At 42.7% G+C, this 7,000-nt stretch overlaps 1 non-coding gene across 1 annotated transcript; it reads left to right on the top strand.

Annotated features, from left to right (window-relative positions):
- Positions 1-6,689: 6,689 nt before the first annotated feature.
- On the top strand, positions 6,690-6,796 carry LOC141715303 (small nucleolar RNA R71). The gene has a single exon (XR_012572070.1). It is a non-coding gene; the product is annotated as a small nucleolar RNA R71 (small nucleolar RNA).
- Positions 6,797-7,000: the final 204 nt, after the last annotated feature.

The following is a 7,000-nucleotide window of genomic DNA, read 5'->3' as shown; positions in this document are numbered from 1 at the left end:
ATCCCCAAGTCAATGTAATCACCCTGCAGAATCCCCCACAGCAGACGAGCACGCTCCACAGTAATCTCATGCACATGCGAAGATGGCATGATGTTAGCACAAATAAACGAGTTCCAAGCCCGTCCAAACCTGTTCATGCATGACGCAGGGAACGTGGAGTAATTAGTAGTGCCCCTCTTAAACTTCCAGTGAGTCTTAGGCACACAGAGAGTAGCAACGATAAGATCCAAATCAAAGTTCTCCGGAGTCTTATCGTTACAAGTGTCCTGACCCACCTTCCTCGCGGGCTGCTTAATCACCGCCCTGATAGCATCAACACTGTACTCTACAGTCCTCCACCTCACCACCGTAAAGCCATTCTTCTTTGCCTTGACATTTGCATAAAACTCCCGCACAACGTTCATGGGCATAACAGCGGGTGCCTCACAAAAAGAAACCCAACCCATCTCGAGAATCATCTCTAACAGCTTACCATCCTTCCCTGATGGTAGAAAACCCCGCTCCTTAGCAATAAGCTTCGAGAGAAGCCTCCTGTACTCCTTCTCAGCCTCAGGAGTAGAAAACCTAGGCCTCACACCACCCGCAGACGAAGAATCGATGGTGCTGTTGTCAACTTGTGTTCTTTGTCTCTTGGGTGCCATCGGGATTGAAGAAGAGAGAATAAAAGTTTAAGTGATTAGAGAGAATTTGTGTTTGAAAGTTTGTGAATTGATGGAGAAGTTGTGTGTAAGTGTATGTATTTATAGGTGGAGAGGTATGAATTCTATAAGGAATAGAAGTGGGAAATGATTATGGAAATCATTAGAATAATGGAATTGATTAGGAGAGGGAATTATGGGATGTGGAAGAGTAAAAATCTGGTTGGAATTGATTTTTGGTTAAAAATCCTGATTTTCTCTTAAAACTGTTATTTTAATTTTTTTTCGATCAGGGACCCAGCGCGGCCGCGTGCTAGGACAGTGCGTGCGCGCTCACTCTCTGAAAAACCGGCGCGGCCACGTGCTAGGGCAGCGCGGGCACGCTTGGTTACTGAAAAATAGCACGATAGCATCAGCACTGTACTCTACAGTCCTCCCCCTCACCACCGCGAAGCCATTCTTCTTCGCCTTGGCATTTGCATAAAACTCCCGCACAACATTCATGGGCACAACAACGGGCGCCTCACAAAAAGAAACCCAACCCATCTCGAGAATCATCTCTAACAGCTTACCATCCTTCCCTGATGGCAGAAAACCCCACTCCTTAGCAATAGGCTTCGAGAGAAGCCTCGTGTACTCCTCCTCAGCCTCAGGAGTAGAAAACCTAGGCCTCACACCACCCGCAGATGAAGAATCGATGGTGCTATTGTCAACTTATGTTCTTTCTCTCTTGGGTGCCATCGGGATTGAAGAAGAGAGAATGAAAGTTTAAGTGATTAGAGAGAATTTGTGTTTGAGAGTTTGTGAATAGGTGGAGGAGTTGTGTGTAAGTGTATGTATTTATAGGTGGAGAGGTGTGAATTCTATAAGGAATAGAAGTGGGAAATGATTATGGAAATCGTGAGAATAATGGAATTGATTAGGAGAGGGAATTATGGGATGTGGAAGAGTAAAAATATGGTTGGAATTGATTTTTGGTTAAAAATCCAGATTTTCTCTTAAAACTGTTGTTTTAATTTTTTTTCGATCAGGGACCCAGCGCGGCCGCGTGCTAGGACAGTGCGTGCGCGCTCCTGAAAAACCGGCGCGGCCACGCGCTAGGATAGCGCGGGCGCGCTTGGTTACTGAAAAACGGCACGGCCGCGCGCTTGTTCGGCGCGGGCGCGCCCAGCTTCTGTAGTTGACCCTGAATTTTTTTTTCTTTTTCTAATTTTTTTGTGTTTTTCTCCTTTCTTCTTACTTCTTCCACCTACTAATATACAACATACTTGGGTTGCCTCCCAAAAAGCACTTCTTTTACGTTGCTAGCTCGACGTAGAATCTCGAGATCAAATGGACAATAAAATGACACTGACCACCTCACGGTTTGTCATGTCACCATAGTAATGCTTTAACCTCTGACCATTTACCTTGAATGCTTGGCCCGGATCATTCTCAAAAATTTCCACCGTTCCATGTGGAAACACAGTTTTGATAAAAAACGGCCCTGACCATCTTGACTTCAACTTTCCAGGAAAAAGACAGAGACGAGAGTTGAACAAAAGAACTTGTTGCCCCAGCACAAATGACTTGAGCACCAAACCCCGATCGTGCCACCTCTTGACTTTCTCCTTATACATTTTGTTATTCTCATAAGCTTGAAGTCGAAACTCGTCGAGTTCATTCAATTGAAATATCTTCTTCTTTCCAGCCGCATCCAAGTCCAGATTCAACTTCTTCAAAGCCCAATATGCCTTATGCTCGAGCTCCACAGGCAAATGACACCCCTTATCATAGACCAACTGGTACGACGACATTCCCAATGGAGTCTTATATGCTGTTCTATATGCCCAAACAACTTCATCAAGCTTCAAAGACCAATCTTTCGTTGATGGACACACCACTTTCTCCAAAATGTGTTTGATCTCTCTGTTGGATACCTCAGCTTGATCATTTGTCTGAGGATGATAAGCCGTGGCAATGCGATAATTCACATTATACCTTTTCATCATAGCAGTGAACTTGCGATTGCAAAAATGCGACCCCTCATCACTGATTATGACTCTTGGAGTTCCAAACCTTGTGAATATTTGCTTGTGAAGAAAATTAAGCACCACTTTCGCATCACTCATTGGCAACGCCTTAGCTTCAACCCATTTTGACACGTAATCAACCGCCAACAAGATATACTGATTGTTACAAGATGAGACAAATGGCCCCATGAAGTTAATTCCCCAAACATCGAAGACCTCAACCTCGAGAAGCATATTAAGAGGTATCTCATCCCTCTCTGACATATTACCCACACGTTGACATCGATCACATTTCAAAACAAACTGATAAGCATCTTTAAATAATGTCGGATAAGAGAAACCTGCTTGAAGAACGCGCGTTGTTGTCTTTTCTCCACCATAATGTCCTCCATAAGCCGTCGAGTGGAAATCTTGCAAGATCCCCCCGTTTCGCTGTAGGGAATACATCTCCTGATGATTTGGTTAGCTCCTTGTCGAAAAAGAAACGGCTCATCCCACATATACCATTTTACTTCATGTAGAAACTTCTTTCTTTGAGCATAGGATAAGCCGGGAGGCATGATATTACTCACAAGGTAGTTCACAATGTCTACAAACCACGGTTCTTCTTCTTGCACTCCAAACAGCTGCTCCTCGGGAAAAGACTCATTTATCAATATCTTATCCAATGAAGTGGTATTAGGATTTTCTAAACGTGAGAGATGATCAGCGACTTGATTCTCAATTCCTCTTCTATCCTTGATCTCTAGTTCAAATTCTTGGAGCAAAAGAACCCATCTAATCAATCTAGGCTTCGAGTCCTTCTTTGAGACAAGATATCGAATTTCCGCGTGATCAGTGAAAACTGTCACCTTAGTCCCAAATAAATAAGATCGAAATTTCTCAAAACCGTAGACAATAGCTAAAAGCCCTTTCTCCCTAGTAGTATAATTCAGTTGAGAGCCATTTAGGGTCTTTCTAGCATAGTAGACCACAGGAAATATATTGTTCTTCCTCTGCCCGAGAACTGCTCCAACTGCATAGTCACTTTCATCGCACATCATCTCAAAAGGCTCATTCCAATCAGGTGCAGTTATGACTGGTGCCGTGATTAAACTCTTCTTCAATGTCTCAAAAGCTGTAAGGCACTCGTCATCAAACTTGAAAGGAACATCGTTCTCTAACATACTACACAAAGGCTTTTAAATTTTCGAGAAGTCTTTGATGAAACGTCTGTAGAAACCCGCATGACTAAGAAAACTGCGTATTCCCTTAACAGAAATAGGTGGAGGAAGATTCTCAATGACCCCCACCTTGGCCTTGTCCACCTCTAGACCTTTACTAGAAACCTTGTGCCCAAGAATAATGCCCTGACGCACCGTAAAGTGACATTTCTCCCAACTGAGAACCAGATTGGTCTAAACACACCTTTTGAGAACATGTCCAAGATTTTACAAGTATTCATCAAAAGAATCGCCAAAGAATGAGAAGTCATCCATGAACACCTCCACATTCTGGCCAATCATGTCAGAAAAGATGGCCATCATACATCTCTGAAATATGGCTGGTGCACCACACACACCAAAAGAAACTCGTCTGAAGGCGAAAATACCAAATGGATAAGTGAAGGTAGTTTTCTCTTGATCTTTTGGAGTGATAAAAATCTGATTATAACCCGAATAGCCATCCAGAAGACAATAGTACTCATGACTAGCCAACTTGTCGAGCATTTGAACAATGAAGGGCAAAGGGAAGTGATCCTTCCTAGTGGCTTTGTTCAGCTTCCTGTAGTCCATGCAAACTCTCCACCCCGTGACTGTCCTTGTAGGAATAAGCTCATTCTTCTCATTTGCTACCACAGTAATTCCACCTTTCTTTAGCATACATTGAACTGGGCTTACCCATGAACTATCAGAAATAGGGTAAATGATCCCTGCATCTAGTCACTTAAGAATTTTCTTCTTCACTACTTCCTTCATGATATGATTAAGCCTTCTTTGCTGCTCGGCCATAGGCTTGCTACCTTCCTCTAACAGAATTTTATGCATGCAATAAGAAGGGATGATTCCCTTGATATCTGCTATAGTCCATCCAATTGCAGATTTAAACTCTCTCAGAATACTCAAAAGCTTTTCCTCATCACTACTTGAAAGGTCAGATGCAATAATAACAGGAAGAGTAGATGCATCACCTAAAAATGCATACCTCAAATGCTCGGGTAAAGGCTTAAGCTCAAGAGTGGGGGCCTCCTCAATAGAAGGCTTGAGGCGTTTAGGAGCCTTGTTCAATTACTTCATTCCAAGAGATTCAAAAGGTATATCAATCTTCCTTTTCCAGGGAGAAGCATTTAAATATTGTAATTGTTCTTCACCTTCGTCATCTTCACTATCTGAATTCCCCAACAAGGCTTTTTCTAAGGCGTCGGACCTTAGCAATTGATCAAGTTCCGATATGACCACCGAATTGACCAACTCTACTTTTAAGAACTCTTTATTATCAGTAGGAAATTTCATAGCATTGAACACATTAAAAGTAACATCCTGATCCAGAACTCACATTGTGAGCTCACCCTTCTGCACATCTATCAAGATTCTGCCAATCGCCAGGAAAGGTCTTCCCAAGATTATGGGAATCTTCTTATCCTCCTCGAAATTAAAAATTACGAAATCAGCAGGGAAGATGAGTTTATCAACCTTGACCAAGAAATCCTCCACAATACCTTGCGAATATGTAATAGAACGTTCGGCCAATTGCAAGGTCATATAAGTCGGTTTGGGATCAGGTAAGTCCAACTACTTGAAGATTGACAAGAGCTTTAGATTAATGCTAGCTCCCAAGTCACATAAGCATCTGTCAAAAGACACTTTCCAATCATACATGGAATAGTGAAGCTTCCTGGATCTTTAAGCTTCAGAGGCAACTTTTGTTGCAGCACAACACTGCATTCCTCCGTGAGAGCGACTATCTCTAAATTATCTAGCTTCACCTTCCGAGAGAGAATACCTTTCATAAAATTTGCATAACTAGGCATCTACTCAAGAGCCTCGATGAAAGGTATGTTGATATGAAGTTTCTTGAACACCTTCGAAAACTTCTCAAATTGCTTGTCCAACTTTTTCTTCTGTAGCCGCTTGGGAAAAGGAGGTGGATGATAGATCTGTTTCTCCCCTGTATTATCCTCAGGTGGAGTGTGCTCAACAGTAGTCTTCCTTGGTTCCACTTTTTTATCCTGTTGCTCTACTTCTTTCTCAGCCTCAGCTTCTTCAATCAACTCTTGAGTTTGTTTGGGTTTCGCAACCTTTCCAGACCTTAAAGTAATTGCCTTTACATGTTCTTTAGCTTCCCTCTTTCCTGGCACTTCGGTGTCACTAGTTAGTGTATTAGGCTGATAATTTAGCAAGGCATTGGCAATTTGCCCAATTTGATTCTCCAAGGTCTTGATAGAAACAACTTGACTCTTGCACATAAACTTCAACTCCTCTAGTTTAGATTTTTCATTGGCTTGTTGCAGCTGGAGTTGCTGTCTAGGTGCATACCGTGGTTGCTGAAAACCAGAAGGTTGTACTGCTTAGCTGGGTACTGTTGATAAGGCTGTTGAACCGCATTCTGAGCATTGCTCCAATTGAAATTAGGATGATTGTGGTTGTTGGGATGATAGGTGGCTGGCACTGGTTGCTGCGATCGCTGGAAGTTGCTCACGAACTGAGCTAATTTACTATAAATTCTGCACTGATTAGTATCATGGGCATCAACATAAAGTTCACAGACATTGGTGATTTGATTAACTCCATAATTAGCCAAAGTGTCCGCCTACATCGTCAAAGCCTTAATTTGGGCAGCGATAGCAGTTGCTGCGTCCAACTCCAGAATTCCTGTGACTTTCCCCTGAGTCAGTCTATGGGAAGGATTCTGGTACTCATTAGCAGCCATCAGTTTGATAAGTTCATAAGCTTCATCGTAGCTCTTAGCCCACAAGGCTCCTCCTGATGTTGCATCAAGTATGGGTCTAGAAGTAGCACCCAATCCATTGTAGAAACAATTAATAATCATCCAATCAGGCATGCCATGGTGTGGGCACTTCCTTAGCATCTCCTTATATTGATCCCAAGCCTCAAACAGAGATTCCCCAGTTTGCTGAGCAAACTAGATAAGAGCATTCCTGATTGCAGCAGTCTTCGCCATGGGGAAGAATTTAGTGAGAAACTTTTGCGCGAGATCCTCCCAAGTGGTGATAGATCCTGCTGGTAGAGAGTGTAACCAGCACTTAACCTTGTACCTCAGAGAGAATGGGAAAAAGGCGTAGCTTGATAGCATCTTCAGTCACATCATAGAATTTGAAAGTGTCGCAGATCTCGATGAAATCCCTGATGT

The sequence above is a fragment of the Apium graveolens genome, chromosome 3 (assembly GCF_009905375.1).
Source record: "Apium graveolens cultivar Ventura chromosome 3, ASM990537v1, whole genome shotgun sequence".
NCBI classification, from domain to species: Eukaryota; Viridiplantae; Streptophyta; class Magnoliopsida; order Apiales; family Apiaceae; genus Apium; species Apium graveolens.
This window is presented reverse-complemented; position numbering and strand designations above follow the sequence as displayed.